Below are 26,251 nucleotides of genomic sequence, written 5' to 3'. Positions count from 1 at the left end.
AGGTTCTAACTAGACCATATAGGTCATGATGGCCATGTTGTGCTACGGTTGTGATGACGGCTTCGTCATTCTGCACAAGATGACCGTCATAGGTCTGTCTATTACACATCTCTCTCTCTCTCTCACACACACACGTCCAAATATATATATATATATATATGTGTGTGTGTGTGTGTATGTAAATAAAGAAAACAAATCTGATTAAATCTAGTTTCAGCGCAGAAAAGCGGGAAATATGAGACATTTTCTTGAGTTTTCGATAGAAACCGGATCCCTGCTGAGAACCAGGTAACTCAAGGCACGGCTAATGGAATGGTCTCCAGAGCAATCCAGTAGGCCCTAGCCGATAATGGAACGCACACTGCATATAGGTGGTGGAGCATAGCAGATGTCTTCTGAAATATTCTGATTGATAAAATTTTTATACTTATTTAGAGGGAGTTTTTGTTATGCCAAAAAAAAATCATAGTCATATAATTATTATTCTTTTCAGTTCTAACCAATTGCAATTTTTATTATAAAGGTAGGGATAGTTGCATTGGGAGGCACAACCCTGGCATAGCAGCTCTGATGGATTTAAGCTTGCAAATTCGTGTAGTAAGCATTCGCGTACAATGTCTAAAGTTATGACAAAGATTAAAAAAATACATATTATACAGTATAGCATACAATTTAAAAGTAAGAACTAATAAGTACTTTGGTCAAAAATGGAAAGAAAGAACGAAATTAAACAATGAATATTCCGTACGCTACAGGAAGAATAGGAAGTGAACATCAACCAAAACTTTCTTTTTCAACCAGAAAAAAAAAATGATATCATCCCATCAGCCATTATGATGAGTGCGTGTAATACGTGCTAAATCCTGTTGATGAGAAAGATGACGTTGTAATCCCCTCCGTCACCAAAAAAAATGTAAAAGCACTGGATGGTAGCAGCATTGATGAAAAGCGTAAAAACTGATTACAGGAGAAGCAATTAACAGAAAATGACCGATAATGAGAGGGAGATAGTTTGGAAGAGGGTATATATATATATATATATATATATATATATATATATATATATATATATATTAAAAATTAGTACCCTTGCGTAGATGGAAATGTACGCACATAAACACACACACACACACACACACACACACACACACACACATATATATATATATATATATATATATAGAGAGAGAGAGAGAGAGAGAGAGAGAGAGAGAGAGAGAGAGAGGGAGAGAGAGAGATTCGTGTGTGCTTTTCAAATATATATGATACTTTATCATATACGAGCATGTATAAGTTATAAAAGAACAGGGAAATATCAAAACAACATGGACATTCAAACCACTGAAAATTCTCGCACATATTACATTGCAGGATGGATATAAAATTTGAGACTAGTGGAGAAATGGTGAACACTTACCTGCTATTTAAATTTGTGAAAATATTTGTCACAAGTTTCTCACAATTTTTAGTGAATTTCTTTAAGTGTCCCGCATTGTTTCTTCTAATTTTCTTGAGGGTGTGAGAGTTAAGAGCAGCTATTGATGTGGTTACTTCTCTTGGAAATTATTAATTCTCAACACAACTCAAACGTTCCACTGTGTTTCTTTGACTTCTTTTTAGCATGGGAACGTTAAGCAAAGTCATTGCAGTGGTTAGTATATTCCGGAGATTATACATTCTCAACATACTTCCTGGTAAAGAACCTCACGAAATCCCAATGAGGTACCGAAGAATTAATCAGGTGGTTAGAGAGTTCTCATCATATTATCAAACCCAAAATGTAGAACGAAAATCGATTTGAGAAAATCGACTTTAAACTTTCTGACAAATACAGATAAAATGAACCGCCTAAACATAAAATGTAAATTTGCTATCAGCGCTTAATCGACTACCAAATTTGGGCTAATTTTCAGCAAACCACTTCCAAAAAAAATCGCATTTCAAACTTTAGCACCTGCAATATCCAGATAAAACGTCGGTTGTATATACAATGTGGGTCAAAAGGCATATGACAGTCCTAACATAGTAAAGGCTGTTTGGCCTTGGGCGTCCTTATTACCTATAAACGATGCTTTGAGAATCCGGAAACCTTAGAAACACAAGTGGTCACTATGTCCGGCATGTGGGAAATTGCCATCTTGAATATCACTTTTATGTTTTAAATACGGAAGTCGGCATGCGATACGTGATTTTTATGTTGTTCTTCACAGGAACCGACGCCGCTGACCGTTTAATACGCTCACTAAACGTTTACTAATTAAACTGTGTTGTTTGCTGGTGTCGCTGGCTGAACAATGACACTAATGATTTGTTTTATTTTTGAAGGTATCACTGAAAACAATGTGTCTGACGACTGAGGAGCATGTAGTTAAGGACTGAACGGGCCGGAACTTTTAGCCTGGGCCCGGCCAAAGAATTGATAAGGTCCGAAATGTGTTTTAGCATTTAGGCCCGAGCCCGGCCTAAGCTCGTGTGATAATCAAATGAACCAGAAACAAGCCCGAAATACAGAATCTTAATAATTAGCTCAAAATTGTATTCTTATTTACAACAATTAGAGGTTTAATTTTTAGTTTAAAATCTTACATGATTCAAAGAGAATAACGAAATAAAGGTTATCGTGTACAGTTACTAACTATATGAATTCTCTAAAGAATATAGTCATTTATATAAATTATGTCTCCCTTAGCCTCATTGCATATATGTGGGACATTACACTAAATATTGCATTTCATTTCCTTTATATAAATTCTCATGAAATGAAATCATCAATACTCCAAATATTTAAAACAAAATGTCAACATGTGCAAATTCTTATGAAAATGGACGTGTACTGAACTCTCAGATAGCTCTAATGACAGTCGTTGTCGATCGGTGTGAAGGAAAATAATGGAATCCACACTCTGACTCCGCAAACTTTCACTCACAGATAAGCTAAGCATATTTACATCTGTTAGTTTCAGTTTTTCCCTCCTCTTCACAGTCAGCTTTACTTTCAATTGCACAGTGATAATCAAATTTTTAGTGTGGGCGTTTCAAGTTACAAATTTACATGTGTTTTGAAAGTTCTACAGAAAGAACGATCCAGAAATATCGTTGTACCGTAAATTTACAAATTTAGGCCCGGAAAGGCCCGACAAATATGGTTGTATATTTAAAAATATATGGCCTGAACACAGCCTGAGCCCGAAGTGATCGAAGTGTCTATCCGAACCCGTGCAGACATCTAACATATGGAGAAAATCTTAATGTATAAAAATCGCAACTCGTATATGATAGCTGCAGACTTCAATGTGTTTAATCCCGAAAGTAAGTCCATTTTCCACAATGATGTTAACAAACACATCAACAAATTCCGAGAGGCGGGATTTGTTTCCGATAAACCTCATAGTGTTAGTCTGAAATCATCTACAGATATGGGAACTTATTTCAATGAAAATATAATGATAAAAGTACAGAAGATACTATACTTTCGACATATGTTACTCAGCCCTCTAGACTACTTCCTTTATTCAAATTGATATGGTTTAAGAAGTTTGATGTGATTGCTAACTGCTCCAAAAGTAATTTCAAACGGGCCAGCCGTTTTCCCGACCAAGATAACTATGAATTAGACATTAATCCGAGTCATTTTTTACAATTTGTATTTCACTTCTTGTCTCCTCCTCTTCCGATGGTGCTAAACTTAGACTTATACGGCCCTGGTAGCGTCACTGTTCATTTCAGTGACCGCGAAAACTTTGGATTCAACACTAATATCGACTATTTTCGACTTTTTTTAAATGTCGCCCCTTCCAACTTTCACCCCTTGGGATGTCCTTCAATATTTTTTTTTCAGATTGTGAGTCACATGTCTACCAAGTTTGGTTGGAATTACTCTAGCCGTTTCAGAGTTACACTGAAACATACGTACATAAATACACATACTCCATACTACTGTTGATAAATACCATTGTTTATTTTTTTAAAAAAATTCAATAATGAAATAATTCACATATAGAAACCCTATTTGCATGGCTATACTGAAAAAAAAAAGATACGGAAAGGGGCAGGTAAGGCTCAATATGTACCTAGGGCGTGGTCAGGGGACCTGAGCCCACCTGCGACGACCTACAGAACCTGACATTTTCAGTTGTTTATTGGTTTACATACATAAGTAAAAGGTTAATTCAAATTAGCTTTATCCAAAAATCTTCTCAGCCCCCTGTGTTAATGCACTGGCTGCAGAGCAGGGTGAGAATACCTGAGGAAGGGGTGAGACTCGCCACACTTCATATTTTTTCCTTACAAATCCCTGTAAATGATTACTTTGGGGAACATGTGTGTATATTGTTGGCTTCCCTCACCTCCCATTGGAATAAAACTTATCTCGTACACTGATTCAGGAGAAGTGGGTTGTTAAGATTCTTTGTAGATATGTTTAAGAGGTAAAAGTTCCGTTCAAGATATCTGTAGTTTAGCGGTTAAGCAGTGGACTCATATTCGCCTGGTCCCGGAACGATTCCCGTCCAAAGCACCCCAAATTCAGGTGTCCACTCAGCATTGTGAGGTAAAGTGGAAAATTACGGAGAAAGGCAAGCAACCACCTGCTTAAAAAACTAACTTTCGAGATAAATTCGTTATCAACTATGTAGCCGTCTGTTACTGACCAGATGGCCTGGAGATTTAACACTTTGGATTCCTGGAACACCTAGAATTCCATGAGTAGTGGAAGCTATAACTATAAACTATAACACAAAGTTAGAAATTAAGATAAAATCAATTATTGATAATATTTTAAACGTAAAAAACATAAACATTTTTACAGCCAGAATGAAGAGTGAAATGTGGTCTACCTGGCGAAAGTAGCGAATTCGTGGCATACTCTAAATACATAGTAATACATTTCGCCTATTTTTGATTTGATTCAACTTTGGTATTCTTGATCCATGTAAGATACATAACTGAATATATATTTTTATTGAAATATTTTCAGAAGTAATACTGACGTTAAGTAGAAGAAAGGTAAATAGCCAAAGTTTGCTTTCAACATATGACAGGTGTTGCATGTTAGTATCTCACGTAACACGGTACACATCAAGCTGATAGTATATTTCCTGCCAAACCTTTTGTGGAATGTTGCAGATGTCAGCATTTCACTTTATGCTCGCTGCTGACTTCTAGCGGGAGAAAGTGCGAATACTGCGGAAACTAAACTTAGAAAGTTATTCTTTCGAAGCGCATGTCTCACAATAGCATTGTTTATTAGACCTCGCAAAATGAATTTCTGAAATCGGGTCCATTATTTTGACTTGACTTGTCCTATATATATATATATATATATATATATATATATATATATATATATATATATATATATATATATATATATATGTGTGTGTGTGTGTGTGTGTGTGTTTGTGTTTGTATGTATACGAACATCGCTTTAGTGTTGTACCTGTAACTTCCCAATACTTGCCTAAAACTGAGGTTAAGCTCATCTAAGAGTCATTGTCATCTAACAGCTTAGCTTCACCGAAAATTATGGATTCAACTCTAATCTCGGTCATTTGAGACCTTTATTTTTAATCCCTTCTCACCTCATGTTGATGGCGGATGAATTTGGACTTCAACGCTTTCGTGAATGTGACAATTCATATCAGGGACACCTAAAACTTTAAACTTGACAATAATATCGGTTGCTTTTATATGTTAAGAGCTTTTCACCACTTTGGAATGCTAATGGGGTTAAACGTGGAATCAAAACTGCCATAAATCAACTTAGGAACCCCGAAAACTATGAATTTGACACTAATATCGGTCAATTTAGATTTTTTACGACATTTATTTTCCTCCCATAACGCTAATGGGAGCTGAACTTGAAATTAAACGGCATAAAAAGAGTTACTATTTATCTCAGTGACTCCGAAAACTATGGGTTCGACACTAACATCGGTTGTGCTGGAATATTACACCAACAGTAGTTTTTTTTCTCGAACCTCAGGTAATAAAGTACCAAGTTTATTTGAAGTTGCTCTAGGCGTTCAAGAGTTATGGTGAAATACCCATCCGTGTATCCAAGTTCGTGTATTTAAATGTAATACCAGTTATACGTATAGGTAGTCAAATGCAATAGCGATTGATGCATCTTGTAAACAAATTGGTGTGATTAAAAAAAACAGCTTGAGTTGGGTACAAACCAATTCTAAAAGTCATTTCAAATGGGTCATATACTTTCCGGAAAACTATAAATTTGTCACTAATCTAAGTAATTTTCGACATTATATTTTTCATCTCTTCTCCCACTTCTCTTTTAAAAAAATAAACTGAACTTGAAATTAAGCGGCATTTGGAGCTCCACTTTCAGCGACTTCGAAAAGTACGGATTCGAAATTAATACCGAAAGATTTCGAACTCTATTTTTTTTTTTTTTTTTTTTTGCTACTGTCTCTCCACTCTCCCTATGTGTTAAAAAACGGCTCAGGTTGGACTTAAATAATATAAGAACGGTCATCAATTAACTTAGGAGCCTCGAAAACTATGAGTTCGACACTAATATCGGTAATCTACGATTATTTTTACGTGCCATCACTTCCTTCAGGAGTGCTAATGAGGGAAGAACTTGGACTTAAATGTCCTTAAGATTTTCACAAATCATCTTAGCGACACTGAAAACTATTGAATCGACAATATTATCAGTCGTTTTCGATTATTTTTACACATGTAACTTTTCCACTTCCTAGGGGTGATAGGAATACCTTGCCTGAATTTGGGATTAATTGTCATCAGGAGTATCCCCAATTGTCTTAAAGACCATGATAATTATGGATTCAAAACTAGTGTCGATCGCTTTCGATTATTTTTACACATGCCACTTTTCCTTCTCCTAGGGGTGCTAGGAATGTTTTTCCTCAATTCGGGATTAATTGTCATCAGGAGTATCTCCAGTTATCTTACCGACCCAGACAAATATGGATTCAACACTAATATCGATCGCTTTTGATTATTTTTACACATGCTACTTTTCCACCTCCTAGGGATGCTAGGAATGTTTTTCCTGAATTCGGGACTAATTTTCATCAGGAGTGTCTCCAATTATCTTACTGACCCAGAAAATTTTGGATTCAACAATAATGTCGATCTCTTTCGATTATTTTTACACATGCCATCTTGTTACCTTCGCCCTTTTTGAATTGTTCCAGGTATACCAAACACATGCTGGGACACACAAACGTACGTAGGTAAGTTTCTATATAAATATGTCTCCTTCTGTCTCCTGTACGTAGGTACGTCTCCTGTAGGTAGGCTATGTCTCCTGTACGTATGTATGTCTCCTTCTCCACTTAAACTTATACTTTACAAAATGCTACGACGTAGCTTTGTTTATTTCTAATGAGGAGTTTATACCTAGGTATACTAAGTTTCATCATCCTAAGTTGACGGACTCGTGACACTCAATTTTGTGCATAAATCATGACCCCTTAGAATATGAATTTTAATAATGATAGTATCAAATAATGTTTTGAGGGAAGGGGGTGGTAATGTTGATAATGTTGATACTAACTAGAATGTAAAGTGGTTCAATAGTTATTGCGTGATACTACCAGCCAGAAGCTTACGTTTATTCTTATGTAATATATTTAATATTCATAACTATCGTACATTACCGACGAAGACAAAACTGAAAAGAAGGTCGGTTCAGCCCATTTAAAGGGTAGAGTAGATTGCCATAGTAGTCATGCCTCCGTATGGAAGTTTCTGTAATAGCATAATGGTAGCGAGTGACACAGGCGCGTACCCACAGATTTTTGTTGAGTGCGGTCCATGCTTTGGGGGGTCCAATAGCCACTTCGTTTATGTGTATTGAATGGATATTATAATGCACCGAAAAATAAGATAAGTAATTGTAAAATAGTTACACTTACAGGAAAAAAAATGATAGAACTACATTGTCTTTTGTATAGTAAGTGTAAGATCAAATTTTCATGCTACATCAATCGTTTCCGTTCTAAACAAGTATAGTTTTGTTGAAAAAGTGTACAAATACATGTTAAGTTAGTAAGTTTTGAGGGCTCTTGACCCGGTAGACTCCCCGTGAATACGCCTCTGGAGTGACGGCGCCTTTTCTTCGAGAACAAAAGAAATATAGCACTTCCCAAGACTAGTCCTGAAACACAACGTACTTTAATCACTAGCTTTTTTCATGATTTTTGAAAATTAAGTACAAGTAAAATAAAGAATAACACAAAGAAGGTTCATAAAGTATTTAATATGTTATGCACGTGTATTCACTTATTTGTGTTGCTCTTAGATATATGTTCGTTCGTTACCTATTGAATGACGTCAACGGCGCTGACGAACAATTAAAGTACGAGGTGAAGTAAATAATGCCGTGCAGCAGTAATGTTTGAAAAAGATGAATTCTATTAACAATGATAACAGCAGAAATGAAAAAGAAGCAAACCAGAATCGTTGCCTAATAACCTGGGAACACAATTGAGTTAGAAATTAAAAAAAAAAAAAAAAGATTTCTCATTTACTGTTGTTTTGCGATGCAACCTACTTGCGTCAGTCACATAAAATGCAAATTGTGAAGTCTAGATTTTCACTTTTGATACATGCATTAAAAAGAAATTAACTAAGAAAATATATTTGCAAAACTTATTGCAATTATTTTACTATTTTTCTCCACAAATATTGATTTATTGTTATCACTTTAGCTCAATTATAATGTATAATTTTTGATTCTTTTTTTAAAAAAAAACTTTAATTGTAAATTCAATTAAATATTGAGACTTACATATATTCAAATCTATATTATTATATAAGATAATTGAAATGACTAAATTAATATTACTCAGGCTATATTACTCTAGGAAGAAACATGGAATTTGGAAATGTGTGGGTCATTCAGTATACAGTGTGTTTCAAAACAACACCGACAACGTTTGGGAAGTGATGCCTGACACCAAGATAATACAAAAAGTATAGACCATCCTTGGTGCACAAATGCTTCCTTTCGGAGTTATAGGCTGTTGAAGATATGAAAAAATGAAGTTTAAAAATCTAAATCTAGCTCCGAAACTATGATACGTACCATAGTTAGGTCAAGAATCCACTTAGGAGCTAATATATGTGCTATCAAAAATATATATTTCTAAATCCTAAGGTACTCACAAAAAATTTACAGATCGAGTTTGGCTACGGGCATATAATTTGAAGTGCTCACCAATTACCTCTATAGACATTGTTGCGGAAGTACCGGAGCTTCTGAAACAGTATTTTTGGATAGCGCATATATTAGTTCCTAAGTGAAGTCTTGACCCGACTACAGTAGGTCCCGTAGTTTTGGAGCTATCGACCTATAAAGTTTATTATTATTATTATTATTATTATTATTATTATTATTATTATTATTATTATTATTATTATTATTATTATTATTATTATTATGTTTTCGGCAGCCTATAATTTCGAAAGGAAGCATTTGTGTACCCAGGCTGGTTCTATACTTTTTGTCTTATCTTGGTGTCAGGAGTCAGGAATCACCTCTCAAACGTTGTCGATGTTGTTTTCAAACAACATGTATTAGTTTATTTAAGCTGTAAAAAAGATACATTTATAAACTCTACATACATGTGTATGTGTAATTCTCCACATAATCCCCATTGATATTCAGGCATTTGTCTCACCGTTCTACCAATTTGTCCAAACCCTTTGCAAAATTTGAGACTCTGGCTAATGCAGTACTTTGTTCACATTCTGCTTCAGTTGTTAATCACCAGTTGACAGGAGATCAAGTTGCGTATCTCGAAGTTGAACTCTCCTTCAGGAAAACGCAATTCGACAAAAGCAATTAGCTCGCTTCTTCTCAACGATAACGCCCACTTCCACTCAGCACTCAAACAAGACACAAAATTGAAGAATTAGGGTGGGAACCGGCTGTCCCATTCTTCATACAGCCTCAATTTAGCGACGAATTACTTCTATCTTTTGTCATCGTTAAAGTTTGCATTGGAAGGTGAACGTTTCGAAACAGACGAAGAGAAACGTAATGGGAGAGTGATATATATTCATTCCTCTGATTTTTTGCAAAGAGTTTAGACAAAATGGTGCAAAAATGAGACAAATGCCTTAATTTCAATAGGAATTATGTATAGAGGTGAGGAATTATCCACCTACACACGTATGTATAGTTCACGAATGTACCTTTTAAAAAATATTATTTACAGCTCAGGGAAGCTTAAATATTGAACGACCCACGTAATATTACTTTTGTCACGAAAGCATGAGATATGAAAGAGCTTGGAAATACTTATCCTAAGGGGCTTTAAGGAGGGATATTTTTTTGCCAAGAATATTGTATATAATGAATTCTTAATGTTAAAGAATTGAAACTCAGGATATAAAATTTTCTTTAAAAGAATAAGGGAATACATGCTTGAGCGTTTTCGAAAATGTGAAGGCGAGAAAGGGGTTATTGCCTTAATATCCAAAATATCTTTTCTTTACTGACAAAATGCGTAATGTGGTGTGCAGACTTTTATTTAAAAATGAAAGAAGTAGCAAAACGTTGCTGAAAATTTTCCTCCTAAGAAGAAAACGGGATAATTTTAATGATATTGAAACTTTCCTTCATTTTCTCATAAGGTCCCGAATGTAGAGATTGTATGAAGTTGGAGATTTGAAACTCGATATATAAACTCTTAAATAAAAATGACAGAATACGTGTTTAAGAATCACCTTTTCGAAAATACCGCTTCTAAGAGGAAAGCAGGAACAATTTCTTCGTCTAATATCCACTCGATATTTATTCACAAAGTACCAAGTGTAGAGAGTCAATTACGCTGGTGATGTCTAAGTCGGTATATAAGCCATTAAATAAAACTAAGAATACATGTTTGAGGCTTTTTGAAAATTGTGCTCCTAATTGGGGAAAGGGGGATTATTTCTATAATATTGAATTTGTACTTTATTTGTTAACTAAGTGCCGAATGTAGGTATTCTCTTAAGCTGGAGATATGAAGTTCCATATATAAACTCCTAAATAAAAATAATAGAATCAATGTTTCTCAATTGAAAAAAAAAGTGTTGAACATTTCAATGTATGTAACTGTTATGATTACCGTATCATGAAGAAGATGGAACGAATTATGTGCCGTTGGGACATTCGTAACCAAACAAATTTAAACTTCTGTGAATGGATGGATTCTTTATGTATGGCGTAGGAATTTTCCCTTTTCCATATATTGGAATGTAGAGGAATAACGTATCCTGATAGATAAAACCAAGCATCCACCTTATAATCGATCCGGAGTGCCCTGTTTTTTTTTTCTGAAAGCGTGCTCAAAACAGTATACGACTTCATTAACGTTTTAGGCTGTCTTAGTGATTCGTGGACCACAGAAATACAACAGACTTAAAACTTTGCATCCTTTTTCCAGGACAATGAAATGCTTCTTCTCATGCTGACTCCGGTGCAAGTTGGCATAAGATACTTTTGAACGATCTCTTGCATGGTTGTCCTGCAAAGTCTCCTTGGTTTCCAGATTATTTGAGAAGGTTCTAGCGCAAAACTTACGTGGATGTCTACCTCCAAAACTCTTCAGGAATTGCTTTTAACACGTACAAACAAACATTCGCTTCTCCAGGGTATACTGATACATTTTTTCGCCATTCTATGTGCATGCTTACCTACATTACACTCACTAACAACAGCTGTATTATCTAGACATTCTCAGCCTAAAAACGAAAACAAAATGAGATCTGCCGAAGCGAATCAGAGAGGATACAAGTTGGCTGGCATACCGCTACTTCATGTTGGACCAATTAAGAGAAATATTACACACATTTCATATCTCACACAACTAACTTACAAGGGAAAAGAGGGAGATTATATATCGAAGTGGAAGATGGTTTATACGCCAATTGAAAGCACTAAAGACGCCTATTACGAAACTGTAATAAAAATTTTCCGAATGCATCTACTGTGCGAGTTATATGGATATACAGGGTGTCCAAAATATTTTTCCACCCCTAGAATCGCAAACGGTGAGACAGATGCCAAAACAGGAAGACACGTGTTTGATCATTTTCAAAGAACAAAGTATTAAAGCAAAAAGTGTTGTCCCAGGGTCACCTGCAGGGTCTCAGGAGGGGTCCAACTCAAAAAATGCAAATGGTAAGGGGTCAACTAGCATATCGTTGGAAAGCTGTTATTAAATGGAAGTACAGTAGATGAAACAAAACTGGACGCTCTACGATAACACTGTGCTAACATCTTGCTTTTTAATTCTTCTTTCTGTAGTCGGGTTTTAGTTTGTTTTCACTTTAATTCTTGTCCTCCAAAGAAAGGAAATGCTCCTACTGTGAAATTCTGCTCTTCGGACCCAGTAATGTTTAAATAAATACATATAATAAAATAAAAGAAAATTAACAAATAAAGAAAACAAAAGAAATAACATTTGACATCTTTGAGTATTGAACTGACTGGTTAACATATAGTGCAGAATTGTGGCACTCAACGGCGCTGACTTTCCAAAATTTATGTGGATGCATATCAATGGCGGGTGGTGTTATTTGTTTTCAGGGGATTCTCGATATTTTTTGATTGATTTCCTTTTAGTTAAAATATTATATGAACACTGTCATAAGGGGCTGTGCTCGATTCTATTCACTGTACAGTTCCTTTCTTTATTATTATTATTGTAGGACTGCTTTTCACTACGCCAGAGATAGACAAGGAAAGGGGGACCGTGTTGCTTGGTTGCCTTTCTATAAACACATTTGGAGTAAACAATTATGTATTAGAAATTAGAAATTTTAACTTCCATCTGAATGTTTTAATTGCTTTTATTTTTGATAATGGTAAGTGAGATTTTTTTGTTTCTTTCAAACTATAAATCTTGTGAGTGTGGTGCACCCATAAGATTATTTGTGTGGGTGCTGGAGCCTCGGAGCACCTACGTAGTAGGGACACATGGTGGTACTTATGCTCGTTGTCTGGTTTATCAAATATAAAATGGTTCAAACAAAAAAATCTCTCACCAGAAACAGCGAATACGTGCAAATGTCTCACAATAACAACAAGTGCGCATTGCAAAATGGAAAGCGAATGCGCTCGGAGAATCGAAATGAGGATACAATTTTGACCGGCCGCCATTTTGCATAGGGTAATTTTATGGAATCGAAGCTTGTTCCGTCTTCTTTCATTTCCGTACAGCTTTCCAACGATATGATACGTGACCTCTCTTGCCATTTGAAAATTTTGAGTACGACCCCGTCTGGGAGCCTGTGGAGGACCCTAGGACAAATATTTTTGCTTTCAATCATTGTACTTTTGAAATGATGACACATATGTTTTCCTGTTTTGACATCTGCCTCACCGTTTCAGATATAAGGGGGTGGTCATTGACTTTACAATGGTGTTTTTGCTGACATTTTGACCGCCATACATTTTGTACAGGGTAATTTTATAGAGTCGACACCTATTTCGTTTTCTTTCATTTCCCAACAGGTTTTCAGCAATATGCTACTTGACCCCCTTACCATTTGCATTTTTTGAGTTGGGCCCCGCCTGGGACCCTGCAGGTGGCCCTGGGACAACACATTTTGCTTTGATACGTTGTACTTTTAAAATTATCAAACACATGTTTTGCAGTTCTGACATCTATTTCATCGTTTGCGATTCTAGGGGTGGAAAAGTATTTTCTGGGCACACTGAGAAAAAAATGTAGGTGGCGTACTTAAAAAGGTAGGTTACATTCGTAATTCCTGTAGTTTTTGGACTTAACGTACAACAGACGTATAACTGAAAACGCATATTTTATAATACTTTCCGCATAAGAGTTTCATCTATACCTACTTTCCATATGAAATAATACAGGCAGACAGGATCTCACATACAAATGGACGTATATAACATATAGCTGAGGAATGTAACATAAGTATCTGCATGTGATATACGGAAGAGTGTTAGATGTTGGACATCCTGCAACGGCATGATGCAACATCTAAGGGCAGTGCCTATGTAGCATATGGACAACGTATGCTCCGTACTGATTTCTGAAGTCAGCAAGAGGATTCCGTATATTTGTACAATCCGTATATCTGTCCGGAGAACGGATTTTTCTCAGTGCACTCTGCATATTCATATAACTAGCACAGTATATGCATCCGGAAAATTCTTATTACAGTTTCGTAATAGGCGTTATTAGTGGTTTCGATTGGTGTATAAATCATCTTCCAATTCGATATACAATCTCCCTTTCTTCCCTGGTTTGTCCTGTTCAAATTTTGAGCTCCTCTTGTCTATATGGTTAGCATACCTACCTTCGGTGCGAGATACCCCACTTTAATTCCTAGTGGGATCTCAAGTGGTTCCCTCCTTAAGCTATAGGTCAACATCACATATAGCTTCGATGTTAAACGGAGACTTTAAACTCCAAATAATGTTATCAATTGTTTTCAAATTTTGTTGCCATGACTTCATTGGAGATAAAAACTTATTAACTACATGTCAGTTTCGGTAATGAGTCGAATACCTGTAGAGGGGGCACCGTGGCTTAGTGGTAGAACATTCACCTCTGGTGCATAGAGTCCCTGGTTCAATCCCAGCTGGAGACATATGGGCTTGGTGGTGGATAAACACAGTGTTCGTGGGTTTTCTCGGGGTTGTTCCGTTTCCTCTCACTTTATTCATTCAACCATTGCATTCATATCTCATCATCATCGTCTCCTTTAGCCTAGCTGGCATAAGCATGGGACGTAAAACTCAAAGATTTCATTTCATTTTATTCCAATACCTGTAGATTATACGTAAGTTCTTGCGATTTATGGTGGCATGCATTTGACAATTCTAATGATGCGTTGACCATAGTTATAATCCTAACAATATCACAGTATTATGAGAAATTAGAAGAGCGAGAAGAGTTTAGTTTCTTGTTCCCTTCATTTTCATCTGAAGCGTATTGTTTGTAAATATATACTAGTGGTTATCAAAATAATGTAAACACCTGAAGAAAACCCAGCATTCTTAATTAATGCAGCAGGGTGGAAACACTGTTAGAATGCAGAGTAGTTCTGATTCGTCGTAGAATCAAGGCATATAAGCCAAGTATGTTTTGTTTTCAGATAAATATTCTACAATTCCTTAGCGGTGGAGTACTCATTTCCATCATCAAAGATAGAGAAGGATGTCTGGTTTAAATTCACTAGAATTCGCCCCAGGTGTTCAATAATGGTAAAGTCCGAGGACTGAACGGGCCAGATAAGTTGATTCCTATGTTGAGGAAGAGCTTCCTCGTGGCTAAGCGGTTAGCACACGCGCCTTTAGCGTGGAAGACTCAGATACGATTCTCGACGGGAGCTAATGTGGTTCTGATCCCACGTTACGCTATAGGTAGGCCTACATGTCGCATATAGCCTCGCTGTTGAATGGAACACTAAACTGAAATCAAATCAAATCAAAATCGATATTCAAAAAACACTCCTCAACAGCTCCAGCAGTGTGAATTGGCGCAGTGTTGTCTTGGAAAGGGTATAACTTTATAAGTGGGTAAAAAGCGCCTTTATATGGATTGCTGTGATATTTATACCAAAGGTGCCTCATATACAAATATAACTTCAGCCAGAAAATCATCTTCAATTCCTTTCGAAGTTATTGTTGAAAATATATATATAAAAATGTTCATATCTTGGAAGTAATTTGGTACATTCATATTTTGTTTCACCATCGTAGTTCATGTCGTTTCTGAGATATGAAAAGAAAACATGATTTTCGAATTTTCAAGATAACTTCGAAATTGGAAGGAATTTGAAGTTCATTTTCTGGCCACAGTTGACTTTGGATATGAGATACCTTTGGCATAAATATAAGAACAATAAGTGCAAGGTTACTTTTCACTCCCTTATCCGGCTATATCCTTTGCGTCATTTGCTGAAAAAAAAAACATCTAGAGCAAAGGATGCACATTGTTTCTTAAAATTTCCAAATAACAACTGTCAGTAATGCATCTCGTGAGCGTGATAATCCAAGTTCATTTCTCAATTAGCTGGGCCAATTTCGATTTTTGAAATGTCAGTTTCCAATTATAACACTGTAGATGATGATGTTACTCAAGAATTATACGGGGGGCACGGTGGCTCAGTGGTAGAGCGTTCACCTCCGGTGCCTGGGGTCCCGGGTTCGATCCCAGTTCGCGCCGTGTGGACTTTGTGGTGCACAAACACCGTGCTCGTGGGTTTTCTCGGGGTTCTCCCGTTTCCTCCCACTTTCTTCATTACACTCATTTTTCATTATCACCGTCACCTTTAGCCTAACCGGCATAACCGTGGGACGTTAAACTTAAAGATTTTATTTCATTTTTTTCAAGAATTATACTTTAGAAAATGTATTTGAAATATAATGCTTCGGACATAAACACATTAGTTCGTTTAATTGATGTCCCTTTTTTCAGCACTGAAACACTAAAAGACGAGACCTACTGTTTAAAGCGCGATCAAAATCACTAATCAAGTTTATATGCGAAACTATATTACCGGAAATCAAACAAGAAACCATGAATACAGAAAGCACGAGCGTTAGCCACTTGGCCATGAAGATGTATTGGAGATAAGTTATTTATATATATAAACCAAAGACCACAAAGTACACGCCTTAAGTAAATGTAACGTTTAAACAGCCAATCTTCTTGAGGTTATTCTTTCCACCAATAGACAATAATAGGTAGAGACATAACTTAAAACCCGCTGTCTGTCGACACGCTGGAACAAAGATTTACAACTTACGCAAATTATTTCATGTATTATTTTATTAATTGCATTATTTTATACGTTGTCGCAGACAAACAATGCAAATATGTATTTCAGGGATATTTATTTATTTTATCTTCGTAATTAAATATGGTTATGGGGGCATCATAAAGAGGAGAGAGCACTGAGCATTTGCCTGGTTGTCCGGCGGGGCAGTCCACCATTGATTATAGGCATTAGAGTTAACATAATAATTCAATATATGCATATAAAAAATAGTATTCTCCAGCAAAATTTATTATATTGTAGTTTATTCATCTTTTGCATTAAATTTAAATTTATAATTTAATGTACTTGGAAAATAATAAATTTGTGGACTTTTGCATGTGAATTGTATGGATGACACATCTTTGCTCAAATCAACAGCACATTGCGCATAAGTGATTGCCACTTGTTTCTTCAGTGGTGAGGTCATCATCTGCGTCCAGACGCTTGTCATTATAGTTGGTGTTGTGCTGTTCAGCAGACGTCCTTGCACGTTGCTCTGCACTAAGTGTTTCTACCACCCAAAGCGCGAGTTTTTTTTTTTTTTTTTTTCACTCTTCAGTGTGGTTACAGTTGAAGCTTCTTTTATATGGTCTTTGGATTGCAGCTTGACAACGAAATTTACTTCTACATCTGATTGGTATATACATCGGTACTGGAATATCTGTTAGGTAAGTAATAACATCCATCACGTGAGTCATATTTTCTTGCTCCAGCATCTCAAAAATTGCAAAGGAAATGGAAAGAAGAACCACGCATTTTTTTTTTTAAATAATAATTAATTAAGATATTTGAAGATTTGATTAATCGACTTTCCGAAGTTTAATTTCCATTTTAAGCATTGAGGCTGTATAAAATCAGCTTTAATGTTTGGTTTGTACTGCTTGTTGTTTTCCACTGGAAATCGACATCTAGTCTCGTGCGCCAAAGGTGATAGAACTCATCCAGTGGATAGACTAAAAGCTATTTATGAAAGAAAGACACGCTTTTAATTTGAATGAGGATTTTCTTTGATTTTACAGTACTTTAAGACATAAGCATGGTTAACTTTGGACTTCTCTTCATTTCTCCAATGACTCCATGGCTGTAGCTTTGACTTTATTTGCTTATAATAGCTTTTATTAACATTAATTTACATCACAGAGAAGCAATTCCTAGTTGCATGATATTTTTCTTATATTTAAATGTATATATCCTTTTTTGTGTGTGCATTTCTTGCAGATTGACTCTCATTATGGTAACGTCTGTAGAATGCTTGTAAATCCACAGGTAATAAACATTCCTTGTATTCCTCAGCTTAGAAGGACTGCAAATGGTAGGTGAGAAGGTGTCATTATTGTTTGGAAATCAGAATATTATGTTGTAGAAAAAAAAAAACATATTGAGATTAATTAATATAATAATAGTATAATTATAAAGATGGACGTCCACATTTTTTTTTTCGCCGGAGTGGGCATTGTAATCCTTTGTTTTTCTTTATGTTAATTTTATTCTCTTAAAATCTTTTTATGGTCTTTTGGAAAATAAGGTTGAGCTCGGGATAAGAGGAGGAAGCGGACGGAAACGAAGTCGCCCAAAACCTGATTTGTATGATACCATCCTCGTGTTCATAGCATAGTTACAATAAAAGACATATTCTTTTCGTGTTTTGCTGAGCACCTAGTCTCATATAAGAGACGTTATTACAACATAAGTTTGAAAAGTAAATAAACAATATATGTATTAGACAATTAAACTTAGAAAACGTTGCTAGTGCCTGGAAACTTAACTCAATTATAGATTCGGTTGAATTCCAGGTAGGGGCCACACTCTTCTTCTCCTCTCTCTCCTCGCGGACGTCCAGAATTATAGAGTGTTTAAGAGGAGCACTTCATTACACCTTACGGCGTAAAACTCAAATATTTAATACGAAATTGAAACACAAATGCAGGTATGCATTGCTTTCTCACTTGGATTTGACATCTTTAAATCAACAATCGTCCTCAATAATATAAAATATATTAGAATTTGTTTCTTGTTCTCCTTTTGCTGACTGCTGAACACATGATGCATTCCGAAATGGGAACTAAATAGATGCAACATGAATATATTATTATTAAATTAACATTTTATTGTTCGTTCTAGCACTAAGTCTATACTGCCATTATGAACTACACTTTATAATGTTGCGATATATCTTCTGTGTCATTGAGATATGATTTGGCATAGTTTTCAATACGTACTTAACAAAAGTCGGCGATGATTTACACATTATTAAAACAGGCGGAAACAAGCAAATCTACTTGAGGTGCATTATTATGTTTGTTAGTCTGTTTTGCGATAGCTTTTGTAGATTATATGGGGTTTGATGCAGTGGCGGATCCAGGATGTGATCAAGGGAGGGGCTAAACCATAGTTTCAGCTTTAACCAGTGTAAACCAGGATTGAAGCCCATTTTATTTAGTATATACCTGAGCATCAAGGGGGCTATAGTCCCTATAGCCCCTATAGCCCCCCTTGAATCCGCCCCCGGTTACATGCATACATACATCTGACGGACTGATCAACGCAAAAGTTAAACTGCTTAAGTTAAAAACCTGAAATTTGAAGAGAACGTAGAATTTGTAACGTAAAGGGTACCACTGAGGGAGGACTTTAGGAAATTCGACGTATGAGGGGAAATGGAGGTTGCAATTATTGTAGTAACATGTCATTTAAAATAATTAAACAGTGTTTCAGTGTTTTTAATGTATATTTGATATACAAGGAAATGAAAAATGTCTATAAGAAAAGAAATGAGAGTGGTTTACTAATCTAGGTCAAATAATAATAATAATAATAATAATAATAATAATAATAATAATAATAATAATAATAATAAATAATAATAATAATAATAATAATAATAATAATAATAATAATAATAATAATAATAATAAGTGAGAATAGCACGGTGGCTCAGTGGTAGAGCGCTTATCTCTGGTGCGTGAGGACTCTGGTTTGATCCCGGGCCAGGTAAATTTGTGCTGGACAACATAGGGTCCATGGTTTTCTTGGGGTACTCCAGTTTCCTCCCACAGTCTCATTCCACCAATTCTTCCATCAACATTCACTTGACCTAATCATCCGTCTCCCTTAACCTAACAGGTAGACCTGATACGTTAAACTGAAAGATTTCATTTTCATTTAAAAAAAAATAAAATAAAACGCTGAAATATACATTTACTTAGTAGAATTGATTACACCTTATTTTCCCCGTGCGAAGGAGGGAACTTTTGCTAATAAGATTTGCCAAGATATGTAAGATTTGTAAAAAAAAAAAAACTTATCAACACAAGAAATTCAAGTCTTAATAAAACCATCAGTAATTGCTTACGCTGAATAATCGTATTAGGCGGTTGAGAATTTCAGCTTTGCAGCTTAATAACTCCAAGGGAATGATTCGGGAAATAAGTTGACAAACTTAATTTTAGGAAGAATCTGAAGCACAATACGTTTCTATGAATTGACTCCTTGTGATGCTCTGGGTCCAGGTTGTGGATTTGGAGACTTGAGTGGCTCTGGCCGTCAGACACTCGTGCAGTTAGTAGAAGTTTAAATCTGCAAACAGTTCTTTGTTTTTACCCTACATAGATCTCTCTCTATCTTGCTGTCTCGCTTTCTCTCTATTTCTTTCCCTGTTTATCTCTTTCTCCTTCCATTAGTCTCCCGGAGCGATATTTGGGAACATTGGGATGATCTATTCAGTATTCCAGAGTTACATACGTCTACACATCCACGAGTAAGACCAATAACCCCAAAAGCATCCAAACGTATCAATTCATATTGAAGGGTATCGTGCTGCAGATCCTCCCGCATAACTATTCCCTTTGATATTCCTATTTTATATTCCACCATTGTCTGTAATTTTCTGTTTTTTGAGACTTCATTTCAGTTTGCAGTCTAGTCAGTTAGATCTGAGTTTAGTTCTAAGTCTTAGAACTAGGTTTGCTAGCTCTTTTCTCCGATCATTTCCTTGAAGCTTTTACGCTAGAGTTATTGAGCATCCCCTAACTGCATTATACGGTTATTGTCAAACCTTTGAGCACAATGCAGCAGTAGAAGTTATCAACTGACTAAAGTAAACATTTTTATCCGGACCTTCTCTTTCTCGAAAAAATTAGCAAAATATCATCTCTTTATAACTTACAGTTCTTGAGATATGGCTGCTTAAATGTCTAGAAATTCGAACTTTTTTGGCCAATATATGGGGGACGGTGGCCAGTTGGCCAGTAGACAGTTAATAAGTGGCCACCGGTTGCTATTTGTTACCAAAATGTTCACCATCCTCTTAGGTGTTGATCAACATCAATATGATCTCTGTGTGACTTACTGTTCCCGAGATTTGGCTCCTTAAATCTCCCGAAGTCTGAACTATCTTTTGGCCAATATCACGGAAACGGTAAATCATAGAGAGATGATATTGGTGTTAGTCAATCCAAACCAGTGGCCAGTTGGACAGTGGCCAGCAGTTACTATTTGGTACCAAAATATTTACCATCCTTTTAGATATTTATCGACACCAATATGAATTCTCTATGATTTACGGTTCCCGTGATATGGCACCTTAAATCTCTGGAAGTCGGCCATTTTCTGGCTAATATCTCGGGAACGGTAAGAGTGACGCGAAAAATTTAGTCACTTTCTCTGATAGTTTTTGGTGCTCTATCGACAGGTTCAAAATTAAAAAAAAAACGCAAATAACAGGCAGACGGACAGACAAACAGACAGACAGACACAGACATAGAGAATTCAGTAACGAACTTTTTATGTTCGTTGAAAATATTACATTATGCTTATTTCTTAACTTTTTTTTTCAAACTTTACGCCCCTTGTTGTACAAAAAAAAAATATTAACTTATTTTGCTCAAATTTTGCCAATTCATTACATAAGCCAAGTTCCACTTTTGGCGTATTGTTAGAATTCGAGATATTATTAAGATTATATATATATATATATATATATATATATATATATATATATATATATATATATATATATATATATATATATATAATTTTGGTTAATAAAGCGAATAGTTTCTTGCAATTTTCCCAATTAGTTCAATTTGTTAGATTTGAAAAAAAGTAACAAATACGGGAATGCACTTAAATGAATTCATCCCATCTTAGAAAGTACCGGTATGTTTCCCAGATCCTAATAATATGTAAAACTTCATGAACTGACAAAAAATGAAAGAGTATTCCAGTCGGACGTGGAAAGTTGAAACTTGGCATGATTGTAGGCTTTCGGGAATAACCCACAGGAAAATTGCCGAAAGTGAATATTTTTAATTTTTAGAGGGTTCAAAGGGTGGATGATAAAGTTCTCCATGTTATTTAAATGGCCCTTTAATTGGACCTATAATCTCATATTTTAGGTACTTGGAATAAAAACTTAAAATTCGGTATGCTTGTATGTTTCCGTTAGAGTTATCTAGGTAAGTAAATAAAAATAAAAATTTCCATATTTAGAGTGTTTTTATGGAGAACTGAAAATCTTCTTTATGTTATTTATATTTGACAACTTTTACACTCTAAAATTATTGGGCACTTCCTGTAGGGCTACAATGATTAAACTTGACATGATTGTAGCCTTTCGGGACTAACCCACAGGAAAATTGCCGAAATTATATTTTTAATTTTTGGGGAGTCTAAATGGGGGATGAAGAAATTTTACATGTTATTTAAATGGGCCTTTATTGGACCTATAATCTCATACTTAAGTACTTGAAATTGGAATAAAAAACTTGAAATTCGGTGTGCTTTTACGATTTCATTACCGTTATCAAAGTAAGTAACAACAACAACAACAAAATTCAACTGTAGAGTGACTTTATGGGGAATTGAAAATTTTTTCCCATGTTATTTATATGAGACATTTTCTACAGCCCAAAATGTTTAGGCACTTCCGGCAGGATTAGAATGATGAAATTTGATATGATTGTAGCCTTTCGAGAAAAAAGTGAACGTTGCTAAAAGTGATTTAAAAAAAATATTTTAAGGGGTCTAAAGGGGGTATTAAGTAATTTCCATGTTATTAAAATGGTTGTTTCCTTGGGATACAAAATCTTATGTTTTATATAGTTGAAATACGAAAAGGAATTTGAAATTTGGTACTATTGTGGGTTTAAGAGATGTGAGACCGTAGACCAAGTAAATGCGGGGTCAGGGGCGAAGCCCTTAGCTGGGCTAAATTCAGGAAATATTAAGAGTAAATGCACGAAATTCACTCTTGATACGAATGCGGATGCGAGTCCCTAGGCCGAGCAAATGCAGGGATATGGGGGCGGAGTCCCCAGCAAACAAAAGGCTAGTATATATACTGTATATATATATATATATATATATATATATATATATATATATATATATATATATATATATATATAACTACATGAACTGACGTAAAATAAAAGCATACTTCCGGTTGGCGTCGAAAGGTGAAATTTACCATGATTGTAGCTTTCTGGAACTAACCCACAGAAAGATTTGCCAAAAAGCGGATTTTTTAAAATTTTTTAGGGGGATTAAAGGGGTGAAAATAAATCGAATTTTATGAAAAAACGCGCTCGTTTTCTTTGGTGTTTAAGTTTTTTCCTCTTTTTGTATGGAATAAAATGTAACCATAAGTAAAGAGGCACGGGTCACCTTGTACCAGTCTCATTTCTTAATCATACATCATACTATACTATATTGCTTGTTGGTAGGATTGAAGTTTACTCTCCCGTTTAACATATAGGCTATTTAAGACGTTTAAGATGGAATCCAAACCATAGTAACGCGTTGAAATTTCAAGAATCTCCTACCGGGAATCAAAATCGGGACTCTGTGCACCAAAAGCAGGCGTTTGCCAATAAATCAGCTTGGAAAACTCGCTATAGAGCTGTTACTGAAATACATATTAAATAATATGAACAAAAATCTTACAACGCTATGTTCAACAAACCTGACACGCTTTTCCTTGCAATTGTCTGTATTAAGGTGGACTTATTTTGTTTTAACAGTTTGATATGTGCATATCCCTGCGCATTTATAACATTTCTTTGTTCTGAAACAAACTTTCGCGTAAGAAATTTAGCGTTATTTTTTTTTATCGACACCATCTTAACAAAGATACTTCCATTCCTTCGCGTGAGGTGATTCCGTGTTACTCCGAGCAAAGAGACTATGCATCATCGTTAAGAGGGACATCACACCAAATTCGTTAAAATTGAGTAACCAGTCGAGGAGAGTGTCATGTTAGGATAAAATGGTTCTCCGTGTAGTCATTTTGGAATAAATGAAATTACTTGATAGTAGTGCAATTTGACATCAATTTTTTGTAAGCTTAGAATGAAAGCTACAATTATAAAACTGTGGTATGGAAAGCAACGGGGAGATATCACACTTTTTATTATTTATTGCTTGGTTGGTTGAGTTGGGGTGTAGCGTCCCTTTCAGCAGCAATGCTAAATGAGGCGTGATGTAGAAAAAGATGCAAGATGAGAGCAGGATCTGCAAAAATCTTCCTCCCAGTGACACATTCGTATATAATAGAAATGCCACTACTTGGCGGACCTTTTCATGTTCGGAATCTTTTGATGGTGTAAAATGAAATTTAGCAGGGTTATTTTTCTTAACCAATGTGTGCTCACCAAAATTTAACCCACAACAGCTGCAATAGAAAAGGAATTTTGAGCAGTCAACCATGCTTTTTAAAGCTGTTTGACATAACGACGCAAATTTGGTACATGCGGCTTATTGTTTCGTAGAATAAGAACATGTCATTGACTTGCAGAAAATCTATCGAGATGATTGCTTGGAGTGCAGCAGCAGACTGAGGTCAATTCTTGATCTGCAGACTGACTCATTGAAATTTATTTCCAATTTTTAACATCTAAATTACATGAGAAGATTCATATTGGTTAACGTGGAATCGAAAACAATACTCAAGTTCTTATCTAAGTCAAATGCCTGCATTGGAGATCGAACCAGAGACCAAAGGCTCTGGAAGCATGTGAACGAGTAGTGAAAGGAAGTTACGAAATTAAACTGAATTTGATTTATGGTTAACGAGAGTCCAAAATATTAGATGATTCTATATCATTCAAGAACTTTTAATTAAACTTATCCCCTCCTGGACGTAAAATTGACACTTCTGCTATTATCAGGTATACGTATGAAAAATTTATAACTTCCCTTTCGAACCGTAATTATAAAGGAAAAAACACAAACGCGAAAACCCATACTTATTATTAAAGCAATATTTTTGTTTACGTTCTGTGGAGAAACACGCTTCGGTTAGTTTTTCGTTTGGGTGAATATATTGTCTGGGAAAAGAATGAACAAGTAATATCATTGGCATACTTATATTCTAATAAAATATATATAATTGTCGTTACAAACCATTTAAAATGAGTTTAGCCTTTTTGGTTTGTCCAAAAGCTATACAGTTTGTGACTTCTAGATTATGAGTTATTTGTTGATTGCTTGGACTTTAACACCTTCCTATTTTATTATAAACCAACTATACTCCCTAATTTTGTGTGTCTACACTTCTGTACTGTTAAGAATCCGGCAATAGCACATTTGGAATTTACAATGTGCTATTGCAATTTTTACTATGTAAAAAAAGTCTTCTCTCGATAAATTTCAAACTTCAAAATTTTCAGGACACTGATTTACAAGTTAAAAACCACTGCGTAGAGTTTGACTTTTATCTAAGGCTTTCGGTCTGGAACGAGTTCAAACCAGGAACTGCATGTACTGTCAGCGACAAAAGTGCTTTCCATTTGATGAAATTAGTTTTGTAAAACTTCGAAATGAAAGGACAGTTTGAGTACAGTTTTCAGAAAATTCAAAGGAATGTAATGTTCTATACATTCCAGCCATACCACCGTTGTGTTTCATCCATATATGATTGTTATTCCCAAATTAAATTTTACCAAACGAAAAAAAAAACTTGCCGCTGACTGTACATTAGCCGCTTGGTCATAAAAGCACTGTAGAAAGGGGGCTTAACATGACTTAGTTGTTGAGCGCTCACCTCTCGTGCAAAAATTTGATTCCAGGACACTTGAGTTCATGATGAACAATGTCGTGTTCGTGAGTTTCTTCGATGTCTCCCCCCGTTTCACTCTACATTCTCATTCCACCATTTTTCCATAATCACTCATTGTCGTTAATCAAGTAGCCTCCTTTAGCCTAAGATGATAATCAGGAAATCACTACTTCTGAAGATCGATAAGGTGGAGAACACTTCTTAAAAAGTTTTTGCTTTTAAAGTGTGTCGATCGCAAATGAGACTATTCATTCCGACATGATGAACCTTCTTTATTTCTTTCTTTTTAATGTATACGTTTTGTCCAAGGAGTTATCTGGACTGGAACGGGAATACTCTTCGCTGTAACCGACTACAGTCTCCTTGTGAAATATGATAATTATTAAATATTATATAAAATGTGGCGTGAACCAC

The 26,251-nt window shown here is 35.4% G+C and overlaps 1 protein-coding gene across 1 annotated transcript in view; it reads left to right on the top strand.

The window, feature by feature from the left end:
* Positions 1-17,331: 17,331 nt before the first annotated feature.
* The window catches only part of LOC145688090 (uncharacterized), a 122,475-nt gene continuing 113,555 nt past the window's right edge, over positions 17,332-26,251 (top strand). The window contains exon 1 of the mRNA XM_081761823.1: positions 17,332-17,447. The gene's annotated coding sequence lies outside the window, so the exon portion shown is untranslated. The remainder of the gene's footprint in view (positions 17,448-26,251) is intronic.

Source organism: Thermobia domestica, chromosome 6, assembly GCF_964235325.1.
Source record: "Thermobia domestica chromosome 6, izTheDome1.hap1.1, whole genome shotgun sequence".
Taxonomy (NCBI): domain Eukaryota; kingdom Metazoa; phylum Arthropoda; class Insecta; order Zygentoma; family Lepismatidae; genus Thermobia; species Thermobia domestica.
The sequence above is the reverse complement of the archived record's forward strand: the minus strand, read 5'-3'. Positions and strand labels throughout refer to the sequence as shown.